We start from the raw sequence: 24,472 nt of genomic DNA on the forward strand, positions 1-24,472 counted from the left end.
CAGTGGCAGTGCTGACAGGAACATGGTGATGCTGGAGGAAACCTGTGGACCTGTGAAACTCCATCACAGGATGGATTTGTGAAACTCCAGTTACACCAGAAAAATTCAGATCTGGGCTCTCTTCTGAGAGCCTGGTTACATTAATTCGGTGTCCAAAGAACACCCGAGCTAGCCCCAATTTTAGGAGTCGTGGCTTCTTGAAAATCTCAGTTATTTCTAGGGCTTTGTTCTCTTCCCCTCAAATTGGGATAAGTTTTAACTGCCTGTTCAGGAGTGACTGTCTCCTGCACTGGAGATATACAGTGACTCAGCCACCAGATCTGTAGCCTTCACAGAAACCAGGCTTGACCCGGCTTTAGATGATGGTGCAGAGTGCTTGCACTGATACTCTGCTCTCTGAAGCACTGCATGCTGTTAGATCCAAAACCACAAGGGAGACGCACTGGAATCCTGAAATGAAAACCTGTGTAATGCAATTTTAAAATAAGCCACAGAAAAACTCAGGAGAACACAGCTGCCCAGCCTCCCAGATGATGCACCCTGCTACCTCTTGGCTGGTTTTGACAAAATTATGCTGTTTCCAGCCAACTAAGAGTCTCTCCCTGTTCCCTGGCTCAGGTGGAGGTTTTAGAGGCACACAGTAACCCCAGTCATTTCATAAAGAAGAGCTGAACACCCTGAGCAGAGAGAACAGGCATCGATGGCTCCACGTAGCCACCTCACCATTTGTCATGTCAGCCATGATTAGATGGCTCAAAGGAATCAGTTTTCTATTTAATTTGGGAAGTTTTCCCAGAAAGTCTCTACTCCTGAATAGAAAAAATGTATTGCTTAGAAAATACTTCTTTGCACGTGGCTACCTTTTGGAACAACAAGGAGTTAGATGAGCATCTCCTGGACAGACCAGCCTGGTTCATTGCTGCTGCCACCACTTTTCTGAAATTATCCACAGCAACCAAGAGCTCAGCCTGTGAGGAGCCAACAAGGCTAGAGATTTTTTGCAGGTGCCTGCTAGCTAGTATTCAACACATTTTCCTTGAGCCGGACTCTCTGAACGTAGACTATCAGGTGTTTTATGATTTACAAACAGTATTGGTACCATTCAAGGAAGGAATCACTTTGGAGACAACTCTTACACCTCATTGCCTCTCACCTTGATCCTGAAACACTAGGGCAGTTCATCCACAAGGGCAGTAATGACTTTCTAATTAGCAGAAATGTGACTTCAAGTCTTGCAGCATCAGATCATAATCCAGCAGCTGACGTAATGTTTAAATCCAGTCTCTAGATTCACTGGATATGCAGTGGAACATCCAAGCCATAAAGCCATTATGTAATTTATTTGTTGCAGATAAAACAGGCTGTGGAATAGATATATGCTATTAATAATGAAGAATTTTGTGTGGATGATGAGCATGTAGGTGCTGTTGCAACCTTTGCTGTTTGTAACTATACAGGGTTATGGCAACTAAATGCACTAATCCTTTCAATATCTGATACATAGTCCAGGAAAACGTATCATCAACGCTCCACACATGCATATCCTACAAAATACCACAAGTGCCTCTGGTCACCTCTCTCCAGGTATGACCCACCACCAGGGCACAGGACAACCCTCCAGTCCCTGCCCTCCTCACTTTGGTAATCTTCACAGCACCAGGACTGGCTTTATTTTAAGCAGAGGGACACAGGACCAGCCCTTACACATACTGTGGCTATTTCAAGCTGCTAAAAGGGATTAAACCCCCTTAAACAACTGAGTTCTACAGATACCCCTTTCTGTCACATGTGCTGCCTTCCTGGGTCACCTGCAGAGCAAGAGCCAAGCTGGGGCTGCAGGAGAGAGGGGTGTGAGGCAGGACGCACAGCACAGCCCCATTCCCCTCCCCAAGTTTCCCTCTCAGCTTTGCTTTCCTTACAAGGTTGGAAGGTCCTTCTGCATTGCGGTTGGTTTTCAGATGCACCATAATCCCCAGGCTGGGAATACTGTGGCTAAGACATGGGAATGCAAACATTGTGGAAATAACTTGGGTTTTGTTTTTCTTTTCCTTCCCCTTTTTTCCAGTCTATAAACTAACTTTTCTACTTCTTTAGTATGTTAGCAATTAGAACTTGTTTGGCCTGTTAATAGAAACAAGGACTGAAGGGGTCACAGAAATGATTTGGTTTGAAAGATGAGCAGAAGTCTGTGGTAAGTTCTCAGCCAGGACTGGAGTGGGGCATCTCAGATGTAAGGCCTTGCACATCTCAGCATTCAGCTGTTGGAAACTCAGGTGGCTGTGGCTCATGACCTTCCAGCCCAGCTGCCATTACCCTCACACTCTGCTTGTTCCCAAGACCCTTCCCTCACCCATCCCTGACCCTCTCCTAAGGTTTTTGCTGGCTCCTCTCCAAGGGCCCTCTCCAAGCCAGCCCATGTCATGTTCTTCTCTCAGCTTTGAGAAGATGATCATGAGCTCTTATTGCTGTCCAGAATCTTACTCTTCAAGGTCCTCATTGTTACCTCCCTGCCTGCTTTTGTGTTTCTACAGCACACTGTGGCAACCATGGGCAGTCATGGCTGCTGGGAATCTTTACACAGTTCAAAACACAACATGTTATCATGCCACAAACCATCCCACTCAATAGTAAAGACTTACAGTAGGATCAGAAGGTTCACTGTACTGCTCCATGGTAGCTCATTATCAGCATATGCTGTGCTCTCTGAAAAAAAAAACCCACAAATATTTTAATGCCATTAGGTCTGGAGGGGGAAGGGGTCAGTGGTTCTTACAGATCTGCTCCACATTTGTTTTTGAAAGAGCAAATTATTTGTATTGAATAACAAAATAGCAAAAAACCCATTTTCCTGGGGGTGCATTGTACCATCAATGGCCGATGAGGGGCCTTTCAGGAGAGGACATGCTTCTAAGGGCCAAGATAAGTCCCCAGCCACTTGTTTTCTGCCAAAGTCTCACTCTGCTTTTGAGGAAGTAGAACGTTTCAGAAAGCAGAACTTTGCTTATTATCTTTTTAGTAAGGAAAACATTCCTGTATTTTTTCAAAAAGGATGCAAGTTGTGATATTGTTAATAAATAAATAAAATATATCTTACATTTTTTATGACCCTGACCTCTATCTCCTGAATGTTTCCCTTCAGCTGTACCATGTTGCCCTTCAGTTATTCATTCTTCATCAGTGTCTGGGAGTCACCTGTGTACAGCCTGAAGAGTTTTGGCCATTGATGTCTGTTCCAAAACACCTTTTGAAAACAGAACAACACAAGGTTTGAGCTCCAAGTCTCTGTCCTGTCTACAAAGTGCCTGGTGAAATGCTGTCATAGGCAGATAATAATTAATAATTAGCATTATTTATAGTGAGGCCTGCAGAACAGAATTGAAAGTGTCATCAGATTTTGCATCCAAAATATTGTCTAAGTTAGTCCTTTCTAATTCCCAGGCATTGCTGTGGGAAGATACAATTGCACATGTAAATACTTTCCCATGCCTCCTCACCATGTGCATATTTTGCATGTGTAAAGCATATGGGAACGTATGTAGGGCCTCATTGGAAGTGCAGTGTGTGTGTAAATTGCTGCTTGTCTACATCTGTGTATCTAATTGCATGTGAAAATCACTACTTCAGTTGCATCAATGAAATACAACTTTCTGAAAATACAGCTTGCATGTGTTTCTCATTCATTTTAGTGAGGCACAAGATGATCCAGTTGAAAAACAGTAGCTAAGACCAGATGTTCTTCTGTTCCTCCAGCGTGAGAGAAGCAGCTCAGCCTTAAGAAACTCAAAGCTGCTTATCTTAGGATACTTGCAGTATCATGGTAGAGAAAGATCATCTCCTTCAGTGGTCTCCCTTTCCAAGGACTATGACCTACTCCTAAATGATGTGCATGGCAGAAGTTCACCTTTGCTTCCAGTAAATTAGAATCAAGCACCAAGTCCTCTCCATGAGCAACACCTGGATACACTGCACTATGGTCATTTGGTGGGTTTGGTGACCAGGGGGACACTCCTGGTCAGCTAAGATTGGGCTTATGGCAGAACTTTAATGTAACATATGATGGGAAGGGTTGCTCACTCAGCATTGCCAAGACATCATTTTAAAGCTATGTGCCTAATTTCTCAACAATTGAGTTTTAAAGATTTTAATAACTCCTGATATTTTTTCCACAGCTCTGCTGCGGTCATATTTCCAAATTCAATGTACTTCTTACTCCTCCACTTAAAACATTCACTTTTCATTTAAACCTGAAGGAAAAACAAAATCTGGATTACTTTCAAATTATTGGCCAAGCTCAAAGAGGCATCTCAGCCCTTTATGGGGTGCAGATAAAAGAGCTCACAGTCCCCTCTGTGCCAGGAAAAATGTTCACTTTCTGTGAAAAACATTAAGAAATCAAATGAAGACCTTATTAAACTTTTAGATTCAAGATTTGTGTATTGGACAACGATGCATGTATATGTCAGACCCTTGAGATGAGATGATGCCTGTCATGAATTGCTGCTGGACACATAAATAAAACTCACTGTGCTCTCCCCCAGCTGTAGCATACTGAAGTAGGAGCTTGGGCTGAAAGCACTCTTTGTGAGGATCAACTCCAAAGATTTATGTGGAAGAACCTCTTCTTTATTTACCAGCTTGCATAGACTGACAAGGTCTATTTTGATAGTTTGCAGCCTCCAGCCTCAGAGCCTGTCTTGTAAGAGTATTTGTCAGTGATTGTACCTGCTATTTCTTTTTCAGGGCCCCAACAATCAACTGCCCTCCTGCCCTGTTGATAAAGGACCTTGAGTGAAAGCAGTGGTCTCTTCCATTCCACATCTTTAAGAAGTCTCAAAAAAAAAACCCAACACATTTGGGAGGCTTTATTCTAGGACGTATTAACCTAATCCTCCACTTTTCAAGAAGCATTAGTTATTTTAATAGTTATCCTAAAGTATTAGCTATTCTTCACAAGAGAGGTGTTTTAGTTGGCAGAGGTACTCCCTGGCCATTGCAGGTGTTGGAAGTGTAGTTGTACCCAAGGGAGTGATGACTATTAAAAAGTGCTCCTTCTTACCCACCAGCTCTATATAGTTACTTTCACAAATAACTGTAGGTTATACAGGGAAGACAAGTCACCTCTCTCCTTATCAACATGATGGACTTTTATTACTGCTCCTAATAAATGCCTAAGCAGCTTTGACTTGTAGACCCCATTCTGAGTTAGCATCTACAAGAAGCTTTTCACTTCTTTTTAGTAAACTTACTGCATTTGATCTATAAATGCAGCCAGATCAGTATCTCAATTTATAAATATAAATATGTGAACCAGGCTCCTGCAAATAAGTGCATGCATGACCCCAGGTTTACATCCAGAGATGCAGCAGACATCTGCCAAGTTACCCTGGGAGCTGGGTAAGAAAAGCAGTTTGTACTTTCTCCTTTTGTAGACAAATACAATACATGCATAATTAGAGGACCTTAAAAATAAATACCTATTTGTAAGTCTTCCTAAATGACCACATTAAGCAGTGATCTGGCCTAAAGCTTTGCATGGCAGTTTGTGTTTTTCATCTTCAAAGCTAAGCGCATGGGTAAGAAGCCTGGTTGACAACGTATCTTGGAATATGCTGCTTATGATCCTGCATGCTTTATTCTTCCTTTTTCCTAGCAAGATCATATCCCACTTACTGATTAATTAAATTTTAAATGCAACTTACACAGAACATTTAAAAGATTTTGAAACCTTATCAGCATTTCTGTGCATATATTTTGCTCCTATTTTGGATTTCACTTAGAGTGCAGGCAGCCAGCCTATGAACAAAACATTAAGATGTTTGAGTGAGACCATTGGGGATCTCAGATACTCCATGACCATCTGATCTGAACGCTAGAATATCACAGATCAGTCTGCTCCATTCACATCAAACTCACCTGTCTGCAGATTCAGTCAGTCTCTTCTTAGCCTCTTTGGCCCTGCAGCATAACAGACTATTCTTGGAGCTCCCTAGTGCAAGCTGCTGTCCTCCTCACCTTGAATATTTCAGTATTCCCACCCCATGCAGCCACTCTTTACAAGGTGACTGGAGATAAGATTCTCACCTTTGCTCAAGAACTTTCCTTCTGACACATTCCTCAAGCCCTGAACTCTGCAGCCTTCACATTTCATGCTGGGTTGGAGAACATTGTCCCAGGCAAGCAAAGGTTTGGGCCATGGATCTGCCCAAAGCAGGCCTGGATAAGAAGTCTTCTTTGATATCACCATGAGATCTGCTCAGACACCTATAGGCATCCTCTGACAGCACAGAAAAGATCTCAAGGCACCATGCATCCAAACTGCAGGCAACAGAATTTTAGGGTGACTCCTGGTTAGTCTGCCTCATCTCCTTTGCAAGTATAGTGGTACCTGGATCCATCAGAAGACTGCATGAAGTAGTGTCCATAAGAGTATTCACTGTTAAGCTTCCATGTTTCTGTGTCTCATCTATGTGTCTTGCCACAGATTTCTTTCCCCAGTTTTACTTGGCAGTTCACATCACCTAAAATTATCTTTAAAAAATGTCCCAGGACATTATCCATTTGCTGTGTGTGACTCAGCAATCCCATAATGATGGCAAAAAATCTCACTTTAAAAGTCAAATTTCTCCAGATTGCCCACCTGGCTGACTCCATCTCTAGTGCTTCGAGTGATGGAGTGTAAACCTGATGATTCCACGTCCCTCCAAACAGTCTGTTAATTTACTGCAGAGTGATTTGCTAAGACTCAGCAGCCTTCAACCAAGAACCCAGTAGACTCTGGCAGAATGGTGGGGAGAGTCTCCCTTCACTCATTCAGAACATGTTATTGCTGGTGCAGGAAGCAATTGCAGCTGACCAGTAACTCCTGCTTCCAAAAAAAAAAACACTCACTTTACGGTACCTGGTGTTTTGAAATGTACAAAAATAAATTATTTATTATCATGACTTTGGGGCTGAACCTGTTTATATGGGCTTGCATCTGTCTGATCCGAAGACTGAGTCACTGACTGACAAACACCCTCTTGGCTGATCCAGTGACTTACATTATGTCCATACTGTTCCAACAGCTTAAAAATAGCAAGCTTGAAACTTCTCCTCTGTTGGCATTTCTTCATAGAGATGGGGTGTTGCTTAAAGAAACATCAAATCACTCTTAAGGAGGTCAGATCTGCAGGGTGAAATAGTAAAATTAATGGTGAGACGCTCTGGCTGCAGAATTCCAGCCCAGTTTCAGACACCTCAGCAGCTGTGCTGGATGCCAAGAGGATGGATGACCACGGGTGAACTGCTTCAGAGCTTCCAGCAAAGTGTCAGTCAATGAGGATTAAAAAGCTGCCGAAGCCCAAAACCTGCAGCCCTTCTGCCTCTGCTGGCCACCTCTACCTCTGGCAGCCAGGCAAACTCAAGAATAGTATTTCAACAGACACCAAGTTAATTCTATTTCCTCCTTTTTTGAACTTGGTACCCTGTCAGACCTGGTGAGGACCAAAGTGAGAGCTGCAGATGAGCCTTTTGGAGAGACAGCATGATGAAGGTGGGGGGCCATGATAGACGTGGGACTGCAGCAGAACTCTCCCACCCCTATGTTAAGGGGCTTCTGTTATATCACACAGAACTGCAGAAATGTGACTCAGAACAGAAATATAATTTTCTTCACTATCTTATCCAGCAAGGTACAAATGGCTCATCTCTTAGTGCAGAAGGGGACTCAAGGCTGAATTTGAGTGGTTCCAGACTTGCAGACATTTAGGGCTTTGTATCATCAGTGCAATTTTCTGATTTCCTGACTTTCCAGTAGTTTGTAACCTACAAGCCTACATTTCCTGCATTTATTTTTTATCTTATCGTTACATCAGCCATGTTATTTGAGATAATCTAACACCTATGCAGATCCTGAGGTGTGAACTAAAGAAAGGCCACATGGATGGGCAGAGAGATAAAAAGGCCTGAGGCAACAGATAAAATGCCGGACCATGCGCTTGGTTAATTGGAATGAAAGTGGCTGACAGCACATGCTGTGTCCTGTGAACAAGTGAAAAGTCCTGGCACAACAGGCAGACAGCAATCCCATGGGGCCTGGGCCCAAAAAGGTTTTTTCCGGTATATACTATAGCCATAAATATTGCAAATCTATGCAACAACCAGGCTGCAGCCAGGGAGCAGTGAGCAAGAAGAGCCTTAGGTAACTTGAAGGTCAGAGGCAACGCTGCCATTGCAATGCAGAGGTTAGAAGAGGCATCAGCCATCTCATTAGCCCCTCTCTAGAGACTTTAGTACACATGCTAACAATACAATGATAATGAAAGGATAGTCTTTGGGGCCTAGTGAACCTTCTACCACTCTCAGCATTGTGAAAGTTACCATTCCCTTACCTGGTGTGAGCTTTTGATTCCTACTTTACAATATCTTGAGACCGCAAAGAATTGACCTTTATATTTATGCTGCAACACACACCTGAGTGTCTGTTTGCCAGGAACTGAGCAAAAAAAAAAAAAAAAAAAAAAAAAAAAAAAAAAAAATCAACGTTACTATTATTAGTTTTAATTCAAAACACTCTGATCAGGAATAAGAATCCAAACATGTCAGATGGTGTACACTGAACATTGTGACTTGCATTTTATCGTAGAAGAACTCTTAATTCAGTGAGCACAGCCACTAGATCTACATAGGATCAGACAGGTTTTTTTCCACCCTAGGGTGATACTCACTTCTATGTAACTGAAAAAGTCTCTAATCACAGTTTCAGCCTCTATTTCACAGCTTATTTTTAAAGAAGAGGAAGCACAATCCTGACTTCTGTGACTGAAAAGAACATGCAAAGAAGAAGAGGCTCTCCTGCTTTACACACATACCTTGGAGCAACAGCCAATATCTAAGTGAAGTATAATATTCTCCACTTGCTCTGCACTTGCAAGCATGGAAGACTATGAGTAGGATGTGTGTTTGTGGTTGAGGAGGTATGCAAGTTATGCTCTGTGTGGATGGAGTATGCCTGGTGCTGAAAGCTGTGGGATGGAAGAATGAATGCAGTTGTATTGGGAGAAGGAGGAATACTTTCAGTATTTTGTGTCCTCAGATGTGGATTAGCTTGGACAGGGATGTAAGGTGGGAAAGACATATCCTGAACACCTGTTTCTACATCTGTGTTTTTTTTAACTCATTTGGAGACAGCACGCCTTGCTTCAAACTCTCTGTCCTTATTCTGCACTCAGGTCTTTTCAACTTCATGCAAAAATAGCTTCTCCTCTCATAAAAATTATTGGTGTTTGGAAAGGAGAGAGGCTGGGAGAGGATCTGTGCCATATGCACGTGTAAAGGCTGAAGGAGACTGGGCATACGTCTGCCCACGGGAGCCCCAGGGATGTGGAACACAGAGAAGAACCCAAACCTGCTGCTGAACCGAGTGCCTCAGTGTCTGCTGATTTCCTTCACACTGGTATTTGCTCCTTCCACAGCTCCAGCTGCCACCCAAGTCACTGGGAACTGGATCAAGTCAAAGTATTCAGAATGGACTCTTTGGGAATGCAATTAAGGCAGCCAGTCTCAGCCCCACGCAGAATGTGCATGCAAGGAGTCAGCAAATAGTGCTGTTCTCACTTCTGTCAGCAAAAGGAGATTTAATTGATTTATCAAGAAGCTAAGGCTAAAAATCTCTCCAGGGGCAATGGAAATATATGGACTTTCACTGACCTCTGAAAATACATGATTTATGGGAATACCCATTTATTTACCTAAATTCCCACAAACTGACCTGAAAAAAATTAGCCCTTGATCTGTGATGGCAAGGGAGGTAAAGTCACTGAAGGAGAAAGAAGCAAAAACAAAATGAAAAGAAAAAGTATTATTTAAAACTAAAAATACATTGAAGGGATAGAAAATAATTTGCACTAAGTAGTGTAACAGAATACTGCTTGGCATTGCTGTTAGGCTGTGGATGGACAGAGAGGCTTAGGGCTTCAAGCTAGTTTGGTTTGGCTGTTTGTAATTAGGAACCTGAAAAGAAATTTAAAAACATAGCAATAATAATTTCAACTCAGAAATACTACAGTTCCACAGACCTTTAGCCACATGCCTAACCTTTGTTCCCAGGGAACCTCCATGTGTACCCTCCATTTCAGAAATTAATTTTTTACAGGATGGCACAAGGCTATGCTACGTGTCTGGTTGCCAATACCTTACAAAGAATCACAGAAGCGTTTAGACTGCAAACTTTAAGACAGCCCCCATGTTAAAAGCTCTACATTCTTGTGTGGTATTTCTACAAGGATTACAGGATCTTGATTCTCAGGATATGCCATGAAATATTTTCACGCACTGGACTGGACAATATGTAGTGCCTCCATCTTGAAAAGATGAAAAGATTTGTTCATTCTGTTAGATTTGAACTTGAGATCCAGAGGGTGCAAATGAGATGCACGGGCCTGCCTACCAATTCTCACAGCAAATGCTAGTTCTTAAATTTTCTTTCAAAAAAGGCTTGATGGAATTTAACCTTCTTCCTTGCAGTCCCAGCACAGCCAGCTCCATGGAACTCAGTGAAGAAATATGAAGAAAACGAGCTATTTCAGATGTCAGATCCAAAGTACATGCTGCTCTACATGTAAAGAAAGCACAGTGGAAATATGATGGACCACCATCAGTTATGATGTGCAATGCTTGACTTGATCTAGGCTCTTGTATGGATATGGGAACTGAGGAAATGAGAAGTAAAACTCCAGAAGTCATCAAAAGTATATCAGACCACAATACGTGAATTTGCTTGTCTAGAGAGTGAAAAGATGGTTAGGCTATACCCTGTGATGGCTCTGAACCAGCGCTGAATTTTCTGTCATGTCTTGGAGGTCTAATCTGCAGATGCAATCTGATCTCCTCAGGGTGTTAAAAAGCCACAGAGTCCACCAGAATCAGACCATGGGATCCTGAAGCCAGATTTGGATCTGGACTCTGTGGGTTTGGCTCATTTCTAGGCATAAGTGAAAACGAGTTTGGTGGTCTGATTCAAGTCTCCAGCAAACAGGTGAGTTGGCTTTGTTCAAAACCACTGCATAATTCTGCATGATTGGCACCTTTCACTTAAAAGAAGTCTGAGCTGCATTAGGCAGCAAAGAATTAAACTGGCAAAGGCTTGGGGACATTTGTAAAGCAGTTGGCTCTGCTCAAGGCATAGATTCCCTCATTTTCACAAACCCAAACCGACACTGGAATAGAAAGCAAAATAATAAACTACCTATCCAGCATCTGATAGCAAGAAGAATGCCATTTTAAAACAAACAACAAAAAATCCCCTTTAATGTGATAATCTTACAATAACTAATTATGTCAATGAACCAATGACACCAAGACAAGACATATCCTGGAGTCAGAGGCATGAACTTTTAGCTGTTAGGTCAGTGGTAACATATCTTGTTTGAACAAGTCTGACAAAGATCTGCTGAGCAATATCCATTGGGGCCAACAGTGCTTGGCTGTCTGCACTGTGGTAAGGAGACAGACTTGGATAAAAACGTCACTGACTCCTTTGCTGACACCAGCCAAGCATAATGAAGTATGGCCAAAGCCTTCTTCAGCATGACAGCAAGAGTGAAATGATGAAAAGTCCTAAAAATGGTTGATATGGATGAATTAGAATGAAATGGTTGCAGTGAGAATGAGCTGAGAAGGCATGTCCAGCTTTGAAGCCAACTGGCTTCAAATACTGTTCCAGCCTCTTCCTCCCTCTCTCATGGCCTTCATGCTGCATTTCCATGTATGCTGCAGAAAATGATGCAAGTACATCCAGCCCACAGAAGTGTCAAGGGATGTTTACACCACAGGCTACAGAAGAACACGTAGGTATCTGGAGCAGCTGCAAATGAGCTAAGGGGAGTAATTCTGGCCATGTAACTGCAGCTTCAGAATTTGCTCTTTCTTGGTTGCTATTGTTATTTTTAATGCTGTTAACAGCACGTTGTTAAAAGAGTTGAGGTGCCTAAGGCCAGGGATCTGTGGTGTAAACACAGAACACACCTGCCTCAAAATCTTCTGTAAAAAAGAAGTTCTGAAGAAAGAAAACACAGCAAGTGGATATGGAGAGAGAAACAGGCTGAGCACAGAAATCAGCTGAAGAGTTTGGACTTCAGCAAAGCCTTTGACACCGTCCCCCACAGCATTCTTCTGAAAAAGCTGTCAGCCCACAGCTTGGACAGGAGCACCCTGTGCTGGGTTAGGAACTGGCTGGAGGGCTGGGCCCAGAGGGTGGTGGTGAACGGGGCTGCATCCAGTTGGCGGCCGGTCACCAGCGGTGTCCCCCAGGGATCAGTGTTGGGCCCAGTTCTGTTTAATATCTTTATCGATGACTTAGACGAAGGGATTGAGTCCATCATCAGCAAGTTCGCAGATGACACCAAGCTGGGGGGAAGTGTAGACCAACTCGAAGGCAGGAGGGCTCTGCAGAGGGACCTGGACAGACTAGAGAGCTGGGCCGATTCCAACGGGATGAGGTTCAACAAGGCCAAGTGCCGGGTCCTGCACTTTGGCCACAACAACCCCATGCAGCGCTACAGGCTGGGGACAGAGTGGCTGGAGAGCAGCCAGGCAGAAAGGGACCTGGGAGTCTGCATTGACAAGAAGCTGAACATGAGCCAGCAGTGTGCCCAGGTGGCCAAGAAGGCCAATGGCATCCTGGCCTGTATCAGAAACAGCGTCACCAGCAGGTCCAGGGAGGTGATTCTGCCCCTGTACTCAGTGCTGGTTAGGCCACACCTCGAGTACTGTGTCCAGTTCTGGGCCCCTCAGTTTAAGAAGGATGTAGAGGTCCTGGAACAGGTCCAAAGGAGGGCAACCAGGCTGGTGAAGGGACTCGAGCACAGGCCCTATGAGGAGAGGCTGAGAGAGCTGGGGCTGTTCAGCCTGGAGAAGAGGAGGCTCAGGGGAGACCTCATTGCTGTCTACAACTACCTGAAAGGAGGCTGTAGTGAGGTGGGAGCTGGACTCTTTTCACAGACGACCTTCAACAAGACAAGAGGACACAGTCTTAAGTTGTGCCAGGGGAGGTTTAGGTTAGATATTAGAAAGAATTTCTTCACAGAGAGGGTGATTAGGCTATGGAATGGACTGCCCGGTGAGGTGGTAGATTCTCCGTCCCTGGAGACGTTTAAAAAAAGACTGGATGTGGCACTCAGTGCCATGGTCTAGCAACTGCTCCGGTGGGTCAAGGGTTGGACTAGATGATCTCTGAGGTCCCTTCCAACCCGGCTAATTCTATGATTCTATGATTCTATGAGTTGCACTAGCTTGTTTCTCACAGGAAATCCCTGTTGCTATGAAATCCAAGTTATTTACTGAAAATGAAGGTAAAGAGAGAAGGCAAAGGAGAACAGAAAATTATATTATGTTTTCTGTTTTGAAGGAGGGTTTTGCCTGGCTCTCATCCCAAAACAAGGAATGAGACTTTCGCTGGATGCATCCTGTTAGTTCTAATCCAGCCTGAATTTTTTAGGACCAAGTGTGTTTTTAGCCATTTCACAAACCTGACCTACAGCATGTGACTTTTTGGCAGTAAAAGACAGATGTGCAGTACTATTCAGAACACCTTCATCCCTTTTTAGGTCAGATCATCAGATCAGCAGCAAATTTCTGGGACTAAACTCTCTTCTAGACTGTATTCTTCTTGCATACCCATAATGACAAAGTTGTGTGAGGCAACAAACCATATTGGCTTTGGCTGATGTTTCTAGCCCAAGGGAAGGGGCAGCCCAGCTGTTGTTGAAATGGAAAACGTAGATTTAGTGCAAAGACTCTGGTCCACCCACAAGCCATTAGATACCTTTTCAACTAGTAAGAACTAGTAAGAACTTCCTCAGGCATGAGAAAGCACTTTAAAAAAAAAAAAAAAAAAAAAAAAAGTAACATGGGGGTTTTTTATGAGCAAATTGAGAAAATGTAGGACCAAAATCATCACATGCCAGGAGGATGTAATGACTGAGAATGACTTCCAAGACAGAAAAGGAACAAGATATTGTGTAGCACAGCTCAGTGATGATAATTAGTGCAGATTAACACACTGCTTAGTTCCTAAGTGCTGGTTTGGCACTATGAATGACCCAAGAAAGAAACCGTAACATGTTATGCATGTCAAAGGTACTCAGATGCCACAAAAGAAAATAGACAGATCCTTCTCTATTTGTAGCATTAGCTGATGGCTATTTCCAGTCCTTCTCTTTCTCCAGTGAATCTAAGAAAGTAACTTTTAAATTCATCAGATCTTGGGCATACAGCACGGGTAACGTTCCAGCAAGTGTTTATTTTATAAGGGGATTTAAATATTGTAAAATCGAATAAAATGCAGGTGTTTGCATTACAGACAAGTGAACCTTGTGTAAACTCTACAAAGAAGTGACTTTCAGATTAAAAGGACTTTGCACTAGTTGTGCTGACTCAGTGGTGAAGGTGGATTTTTTGTTCAGCTAGTGTAGCATCTTCCTAAGCATTAGGAGGTCCTGGATTCAAACCCCTGCTCTGCACACCAGGAAAAAGCACAAGGTAATTTGGCTGAAGGAGTTCAACTACCAGACTGCCCAAACACAGATAGTTGCCACCTACTGCCTGGAGCTGCCATGCTTTCTGAGAAGGATGGACTGTGCATTATGCTGCTACTCAGATGGCCCAAGCCGTGACCGAGAGATGCTGGAATTAATCACAGCAGAAGCATAAATATATGTAAAAAACAGATCTACTGATTGCCACACTAGATTTTGGTAGCAAGGAAAGAATTACAGCTACCTCTTGAAAAGCTTCCTCAATGATCAAATCCAAACCTTCTAGCCCACACAGAATATGCCTCCCCAAGTAGAGAGCTTATCTGCAAAACCTTACAACGAGGCCTTAAGACAATGAACCTCTACCTGTGTCAGTCTGTTTACTACTATTTACACCACTATAAGTGAACTGATAGCCAAAGTTACTGGTTAATTATTAAATATATAATCAGTGTAACCATGCCCTCTAGAGGACTAAGTTTACCTTCATAGAGTAAAAACCAGTCCTTGGGGCCAAACACTCTTCAAATTTTGGGGGAAGGCATTGTGGATGCTTATATTTGCTTTCCACATCTGAATCTAGACATGAATCATTATTTCTTCACTGGCACCATACCCTGCAGTGGGCTGAACCAACCTCCTCAGATGGTTCTGATAGTGAGTTTTAACTTTTGTAACCATCTAGTGCCTCTGCCAAACAATTACTGCAGATTATCTCCACCCAGAGACCAAAGATCCAAGCTCTTATTCTCTACCAAGGGGAAGGTCACTTACCATTTTGTGAGGCCTGACCCACATCTACATGTTGAGTATTTTGTTTGCTTTCTTCTCTCCTGCTTTCCACACCTTCCTTTCTTTTCTTTTTTTCTGCATTTGTCAGCCATTTCCCCAACTTTCCTTGCTCATTGTAGTCTACATTCCCAGTTGGCTTGAGCTGTGAGGGTGAGAGAGAAATCAGTCTGTGTAGTTTGTTTGCCATGCCTGCAGCCTCCCAGGTTAGACAGGATGCTGGTGGCAGGATCAAGCTACCTGTGGTGCAGAATGTAACATAGTCCTGAAGGAACCAGTAAACACTTGTGAAGTTAGGTCTGAAATATTTTTGACCTGAAATGTCCATGTTTTGAGATCAGGAGGCTTTCAGTGTGATCAAGAACCACATATCACCAGCTGTATGGGCAGCTACTTTGAAAAACAAAATCTGGAAATGAACAGGGAAAGGGTCAAGAGTATGAAGTAATGGAAGGCAACAAAAAAGAAACTCTCCCTCATCAGTTCAGTAGGTTTCTGCTGGTCAAAATGGTCTATGCAGGACTGCAGATATTCCCTTGGAAGTCCTGCAGACCAGCATAGGGAAACAAGGTTGGAATGGTGGCCTCTGTTCAGGCTCTTGAGGGACAAGCACACAACAAGAAGGACAACAACTTGCTTTCTACCAGAGGATATTTTGACATCTTTTCCATGGCACCTTAGCTGGTGTACCACACTGTGTTGCTCTCCAGTAATTTAAGGTACAAAAGTAATTAGACCACTACTATTTTTTTCTGCAATGGTGAGTGAATAAAAAATAGCTCAGACACAGGAATTTCAGAGCCTGTACCATTAGCTTTACTTTTTTCTTTGAGTTGTTGGGATGTTAGACACTGCATATGCTGTGGCTGTAGGACATCCCTTTTCAAAGCTGCTCTTTGGATGTTTTCTTTTTAAACTTCACTTTACTGTATTCATATTTTTTTTCTGACTTTATTCCCAATACAAGAATATGTGTTTTTTTCCTTGGTTACTTCCACTCTGCTGACCTGGTTTCTTGACTTCCTCTGGAAATGTTTAGGTGTCTCAGCAGTGGAGAAGATGAATCAGTGAACATACAGCATGTCTGGGAAAAAGCCAGCAGAGAGGAGTGTGCAGGGAGCACAGAGGATTGCAGTCTTTGGAAACAACTTGGCAACAAAGGGTGCTATCATTTTCCTTTTCTCTGCAAATTTTCATTAGCAGCCAGCACTGCTGCTCCAAGCAAATGTTGCCCTCAGTCTTAGTTGAGGAACCTTTGTGCCCAGTTTAATGGACAGCACTCGAAACATTTCAAGTGGTGACTGATATATACAAAACCTCCTGCAAATTTTCCATCAGTAGGAAGGTTTTGGCATGTTGGAAACAAGGATGATTTTTTGGGAAGGTGCAGATCTAAGCATGGAGGCACCTTCTGAGGTTTTAGTTGATTCTCAGGGACATCAGCTGCCTCATCTAGGGAACATGTCTCCACAGTTCAGTGCTTGGTCACAGCCTACTGGAGATACAGCCATTGGGTTCATCAGTAACAAACACACCTGTGGAAAGGCAGAGATTTGCAGATAGTTCAGTAACAGAAAAAATAAGCTACCTTTGTCAAGTAGATTATATGACAGAAAGGACATTGACAATGTGACACACAGGTATTGAATAAATACAGAACAATATAACATGATTTTCTAATTCTTGAACTTGTAAATGAAAATTAAGATGCAGACACTTGATCTTTAAGCCCCCTCTATACAGAAGGTTGAGAGCAATATTCTAATATATTTGTTATTCTTATTTTTAAAAAGTCTTCCAGATAAAATACTTAATGAACTGTAATTTAGGTGAAAAATGTTCCCCCACTATTAAATGTTCTGTATCTTGGCTCTGGGGCAGGGATGCACATAATTTTAAGTAATTTGAGTCATCTCACTGATTTCAGCCAGATTAGTCATATGCTCAGTCTAAGCACAGCGCTAAGTACCCTGTGTGACCAAACTTTTTATTTCAAAAAAGAATAAATAGTTCACACTCAGATTTACAGGAGCTCCCTTCATTAAACCAGACACGTGCCTGTAACCTGAACATCTGAAAATGGTTTTCTAAAAATACACTTTGACTTATTACAAACAATTTTTTTTTTTCCTAAAATCAGTTGAATCTGAATCAAATGATTGGGTGTGTTGAAATGAAACTGAAAAACAAGAGTGAGTTGCGTAAACTGATAATGCTACTATTAGGGTTGAGTAACATGTTAGACCTTTTTCTGAAAGGGCTAAATATTTTTTGAAATCTGAATGCTTGATACAGCTACAGTGACTAATTGACATTCTGGTTTACAGTGTGGCTAAATCAAATCATAAATGAAGTGAGAAGGCAGTTCAGGAAATAATTTTTAAGTCAAATTGGTGAAATGTGGCTTCACCATTTGAAAATGTCATTCTTTGATTTTGAACTGTCCCATAAAGGCTAATCTAAAAGAAAATTAAATTAATCTCATGCTCACCACCTCTAAACTGCAGAACTGAAAATCTTTCACAACTTGCCAATTACTAAGGAACCTTCATAGATGGATAATTCCCAAATTGCACACCCTTGCTTTTAACCACTAGAGGCAAACACATAGTTTTGACGGGTCATAAAAGAACAGGTTGCTTTTTCAGTACTGAAAGAAGCTGTAATTACTTCCCTTGTTTGGTGACTTCCTGATTTACTTAGGTTGTTATGGGTGATACTATTCTGCTGAGGTAATTGGAGCTGCCAGAGTGAAGCTGATGTCCTGAGGGGATGACCAGTGGCTTTTCAGTCTAGGTGACTTGCATCTAATGAGTAGAGTTGTGCTTCCCAGGAAAAAAACCTATAACTGCCTTAAATGCTTGGTATGTGTACTTTAAAGGCTTATGTGTTGCAGCCCAAGTCTCTGTATGATATTCAGAAACCAAACAAAGTCAGTTCTGGATATAGATAAAGGTATTTTTCTCAGACAGATCTATGAAAAATAGAGCATCCCAGGAAGGTGAGCTTCAGTTGTTTCTCCTGACAACCAAATACCAACATACAGACACAAAGAAGTAACCAACAGTTCCTGAAATCTGTTCCTGTCTGTAAGATCATCTTTAACAAAAAGTGATTGCCATGAGTGGCAATGGGTTAATTCCAGCATGAATTATATTACTTAACTCAAGAGTTAGAAATGAGACCACAGGAGTTTTCAAAGGCTAGCACAGTCTTAGGGACAGCATCATCCATGAGCCATCCTTGAAGGAAAGGGAGAAAATTACATGTAGTGAGACTCTTGAGGGTACTGGCCACCTCCTCAGCAAAGGTTAAATCAGGCAACACTGAGGCTAAAAGGCCTGTGTCATCCATCATGCATGACTTTTCCATTCACGTCTCCTGTACTGTCTGGTGGGTCCATCAAAGTATGAAATCTTACAAGAGGTATGGTACATAGGGAAGTTGCAGTGAGATAAACCCAATTTGTGTAAATTCAATTTGCAACACCTTAGAGATGTCTGTTACTCTAAGAACAAAACCTCATGTACTTTTACTTCAGGGGAAAAGAAAGCATGGGCAAAAACTGACAAGTAGCTGAGATGCTAAGTTAAACTCACAGTAACTCAACCGTGTCCACAGAGTCATAGGTAACACATGAAGATGTTAATGTGCAAAGGCAGCTCAAAACCTAGGTCTCAGACACTCAGAATCCATGGACTCGTGCTACAGCACTGACCAGGAAAGAGTTTGGCTATGGCACATCTGCAAAGCAGACAGAATATGCTAACACTGAAACCACCCAAATCTTACAGCATCTTAACTTCAGAACCTATTTCAAGAGACATCTTGCCTCCTAATGAAATAGACTGCAGACAAGTACATTTACAGCTAAGATTCTTCAACACATACAGGTACCGAGAGAAAGTCTCACATACGGTATCCAGATGTCCTGCATGGCTGGAAAAGGCATAGAGAGCACAACAGCCTCCAGAAGTGGATGTGGAGGGAACTCCCTGGAGAGGCAGGTGGCTAGTTAATCACTGCAAAGGCTTATTCCCCCATATTTTCTTTCCCAAAATGCAACTGAAAACCTATTAAAAGTCCTAGAAAACCTGGCTATTTTTTTGTAAAATAATCTAGCTGATTAAGCCTTTCTTTGTGAAACAATCAAATTACATTTCCAGTAGCTGTTATAAAAATTGGTTGCCCTAATAGAAATATGTAGCATTTTACGTGAGCACCAGATAAAAAGTAAGAGAAGGAGAGGCTCCATAATGAAGGGAGCTCCGGGTGCCTCTGTTAAGATGATCAGTTGAATTGAATCAGCATCAAGGATTTCAGGATGATCTGAAGAACAAATTATTTTAATTTACACTGGATTCTGAAATGGAATAAACATAACTATTACTGAAGATGCTGAAATAACATTTATGGAAGAGAAGGAGTTAAAGCTAGAAACCTGAGCCTGAGCTTGGGAGGGCACCCTTGCTTCTGAACACACACAGCTGAGTGACATGGGACATCTAGAAAGGTGATAATGCAGAAACGGATAATAAATTACATTTTATATCAGGAAAAAATAAAAAATAAAAAAAAAAAATCCTCTCTATTAATGGGATCAGACAAAATTTCTTTCCTGTGTGAAGTAAAAAGTCGTGTCCAGATGGTCTGTCCACCTGGGACTATCAGCACTGCCAGGGTCAACACCATACCCAAGCTATAGCATGTGTGGGCGAGTGGTGGTGAATCAATGGGATAAGATGCCACCCATGTCTTCTACTTTTTAAAAGCAGTGCTCTCCACCATTCTACACTGGTTAAGCTCTGAGATCATTGCTATCAAAACTCTCAGCCTGGCTGAGACCTGGGAAAGCTCCAGGATGGACTATGGGGCAGCTGAGTTGAGTATCAGTCATTTCACCTAAAAACACCCCCACTTCTTCCTTTTCCAAGTCAAACAGCTTTATGAAACAGAACCTGGTGAGGTCCAAACAGAACCTGGTGAGGACTGAAACACCAGCCAGATGTGGATGAGTAACTAGTGACCTTAAAGGAGAAGTGGGGCACTTGTGGATTATGTTATATTGTTGCTGTAAAATCAACAGCTGAATTTATCAGCTCTCATGGTCCACTCTGTCAAAAAGCTGCTGGAAAATCACACTAGGTTTTGGAGTTACTTGAGATCCTTGTTGCCTTAAATGAGACAACCACCAGCAGCCAAGCCAGCTGGGACTTAAGCTGTGCCCAGAAGCATGACACTGGCCAGGGATAATGCAGCCTGAATCCTCAAGGACAGCTGTGGGTTTGCAACCAGTTTCTCCTTTTCCCAAACCTCCCCGAAGGAAAAGGCACTGATCAGCATTCCTGGGGGAGTTCCCAAGTGAGGGAACAGATGCTCTCTATTTCCCTGCCCACCTCCCCTCCAAAACAACCTGACATCATCAGAAAGCAGAGTACAGGAGTACAGGAGATCATGATTAATGGCTTTTTTTTACTCTCTTCCAAGATACTATAACAAACAAGGAGATAATGTTTGTTGAAATATGGATCTGTCACAAAAATAAGCAATGAAAAATGCAAGTAAAATAAAAGAGCCTTCACCTGGTAACTTTCTAGCTGTAAGTTTCTGAGTTCCCACTCGGGCTGTTATTATTATTACTACTATTACCGTAGTAATAATAATAGGATTCCCAGTCATGGAGCAGAACTAACACAGGTATTGAACTGTAAAACTAGAGACAAGAGGTGACTGTAGTCAGCCAGAGGAGCAGCCAGGGCCTCCCCTGCTTTTCTCAATGTGCTGAGCACTCATAATGACCATGTCCATGGAGTCCATATCCATGAGCCTCAGCAAGGCAGCCAAGCTGGGGAGAGACCTCACCTGACAGAGGGGATGACTTCAAATCCTTTTATAGTTACAGGTTATGAAAGTATCATCCACAGTTGCTAGAAAGGAGGAGATTCAGGAGCAGCCTCAAAGTTCTCAAAGAAGTGGCCCATTCCTCTATTGTATGACCTTCAAACATAGGTTTAAGCTCTAAGATTTAGCACCAGGCTTGGGTGGTTTGGGACTCAACTTTCCCCTAAACCCTGGGTCACTTTGCATTGAGGTATTTGGCCTCTGTCAAGGAGAGAAAAGCTAGCTGCAGACTTTTGATCTAAATTCAACCCTTCCCAAACTTACGTGGGAATGCTCCGACCCATCTCTATTTGTCTTGGGTAGGGGAGTTGCTGTGATGCTATCTGCAGTGGAACTTTCCATTAGCAACAACACGAGAGACAAAGAGCTCAGGCTCTGACCTTTATAAAACTATTCCTTAACAAAATCTACTCAAGTAAAAAATCCACAGTCCTCTTTGGTTTTACTCATTTAATTGATACAGACATAAGATATTTTGCGTTGTTTTAATAATAGTTTGGTTTTCTGCTATTAAAAAAAGTTCATTTCTCTGAACATATTTTTAGCAAAAATATTTTGCTTGAACTTTTTTCGTCTGCCTTCAAAGGCTGCTGCACAAGTCTGGGGTGCTAAATACTAAACTTACATTCTACCACTCCACCTCCTCCCATTTGGATGGTAATCACAGGATCTTGATGCCAAACTCTGGAAGATATTTTTCCAGCAGCAGCATCTGGCTTCTTGGCAGCCCCCGCCAGCAGTTGTGTTGGCAGCGGTGGGAGCTGCTTGAGTCTGTCATGTGTTTAGGCTGCTGCAGAGCTGTCTGAACTGCCTTGTTGCCTTAGACAGTGTGTTCTCTTGACTTCCGTTGAATTCTGATAAATCTGTGATTTCTGTTGTCCGCCTGGTAATGCAACCCTGTCGATCCTGAAAGGATCTATATATAGTTCCTTTAATCAAGAATAATAAGGGATGTTTGCGGAGCACTTTTCAGCCCAGCAGACCCCAGCTCCTGCTCAGCAGACAAGAACTGCTCTGTGACCTCTGCAGAGGGATCGTTTTGCACACTGCTGAACTGCAGCCACCTCCAGAAGGGATGGTGGGAGCCATCCAACTCACAGGAGACCCTCGAGGTTCAGGCTCTCTCTCTCTCCACTGCCACATGCCAGGAACACTGACTAATGCTTGTCACGGGAAGACCAAGACTCCAGCCTGCAAACTGACTCATGCAGTTTGTCCAAGAAGTCCCTTTGTGCCTTCTGGGTACCTTAAATTTTGGATTCCAGTGAAGGAACTGCAGCTTTACATACCAGCAGTTGAATAACTTTGAACTTGACTTCTTTTCAGGCTAAATGAAGATAGGAGCAAAGAATGGATTTATTTCCTACAAAGCAAATACTTAAATGTATTTCCTGGTGCTGAAGAAAGATGCAGATGAAAAAAAGAAAACTCTCTGCTTGGCTGTATATTCTCTTGTTAAGCTTCAAGTTGTCTCTTGGCTTCATCCACTGAAAAACCCACCAGGGTGCTCATACAGCTCTCTGGGCTGTGATTCAGTGCAAGACTTTGCCCTCCTGTTCCCATTGCTGGAAATCACTGCTTTAGAAGATGTATTTCCATAGATACACACTTTTCTTCCCAAGGTACAAAATGTCCCTGAGGCTCCAGAGACTCTCTTTGATTCAAAAGATTAGTATTTCATTGAAATAATTTGTTTTAACACTTATTCGAGGAGCTTACTAGCTGTCCTTGCTTAGCTCTAGGAAAACAAATGTCTCTCTGTGCTGCCAGGTAAGATCCTCTCATGTGCCAGAGCACAAAGAGAACCTGCTAACACCTCTCCAGGGAGGAGAAGGTCTGTCCAGACTGGAAGGGTGGGGTATCATATATTTGCCTAAATATATGATACAATAATAATAATAATTGCAGTTTATTATGCCAGGTCTTGAACAACAGTATAGAAGGATCTGGGGAGTCCTGATCTCAGGGGATCTAGTGTGTCTGGGTTGTTGACTCCAGACTTCAGCATCCTTGGGAGGTACAAAAGAGGGACATGTAGAATGGCAGCATATTTGGATTAGGTCTTACTGTTGCTGAGATATCCCTTCTGTACACCAGCAGCACACAGAGCACCCATCTATTGAAAGTTTCTCTCTCCCTCCTGCTCCCACTGCAAGGTTGGATGAGCTTCTTCCCAACAAAATGCTTCTATAGTATGACATTGACCACATGGGCCTCTCCTGGAGAAATGTTAAAGAGTGATATGGGAAGACCAAGACTACAGCCTTATATGTGAATTAAAACATGTGAAATAAAGATCCTTTCAGGAACTTTCTGAAAGCAGCACAAAGATGGATCCTACTGGGGACACTGGGCAACAGCTGCTCTTGAACCACAGAATCACAGAGATGAAAAGCAATTTTTGTAAATCAAGTTGTCTGTTTTCCTATGCAGCCATAAAATTGATAACCACAGAAATTAAGCTAAGGCCTAGTTGTACTCAGGATTATTACTGTAGGGTACTGTGAGGTACCCCAAAAATTAATTTTTGTAACAAGATTTAGCTACACTGGACATAGCTTTGAGTTGCTGGACCCAACAGCTTGCCAAATCTTGCAATACTTTTTCTTTGGTTACACACACGGGCCACCCTACAACTCCACTACCATAAGGGGGATGGTGAGGGGACAGCATCACAAGCCATAAAATCATACTACTCCAGTCACAAAGCTGATTTCTCTACAGAGACATTTCAAAAGCTACTTGTGATTTGACAGTGCTTAAGAAGGAAAAAAAAGTTTGGAAAGAATTTGCATTGTTTATTTATTAAGTCTGAATTAGGAACTAGTTTCATTTCCCTGCTTTTGTATTCCCTCCTGCAGCTTTGGCATGGTTGAGAGATTTGTGTGACTACTTCCAGAACATCACAATCATTTAAAATTTAGGAATGAGTTTGTTCTTGTTTATTTACCAGTTCAATTCACCATCCCTAATTTCTCAGCACTTGCTGAGATATGACTATAACCAACCTTATAAATCTGGATGTTTCAGTAGTATGTCTGAACGAGAGCCCTGACACAGACTTACTTCCAGGCAGTTTTGCTGACATACAGATTCAGAGAGACCTGGTCTGATTTCAGACTTTTTCAGTTCTTTTTCTAAGATCAACATACATTGCCAGACTTTTTGTGATTCACTCATCACTAATAAACAATCATTTTACTATTGCAAAACCTCATTTGACTGCAATTTCCAATCTGTATCAGAAATGCTACTTTAATAAACTTAAT

The 24,472-nt window shown here is 42.3% G+C and overlaps 1 long non-coding RNA gene across 4 annotated transcripts in view; it reads right to left on the minus strand.

Moving 5' to 3' along the window:
- LOC139802908 (uncharacterized) overlaps positions 1-24,472 on the minus strand; it is a 204,112-nt gene that overhangs the window by 19,521 nt on the left and 160,119 nt on the right. For all 4 annotated transcript variants that reach the window (XR_011728815.1, XR_011728813.1, XR_011728814.1 and 1 more), the window contains exons 2-3: positions 8,370-8,473; positions 7,041-7,165 (exon numbers count right to left, since the gene is read on the minus strand). This is a non-coding gene — a long non-coding RNA (uncharacterized lncRNA). The remainder of the gene's footprint in view (positions 1-7,040; positions 7,166-8,369; positions 8,474-24,472) is intronic.

Source organism: Heliangelus exortis, chromosome 15, assembly GCF_036169615.1.
Source record: "Heliangelus exortis chromosome 15, bHelExo1.hap1, whole genome shotgun sequence".
NCBI lineage: Eukaryota > Metazoa > Chordata > Aves > Apodiformes > Trochilidae > Heliangelus > Heliangelus exortis.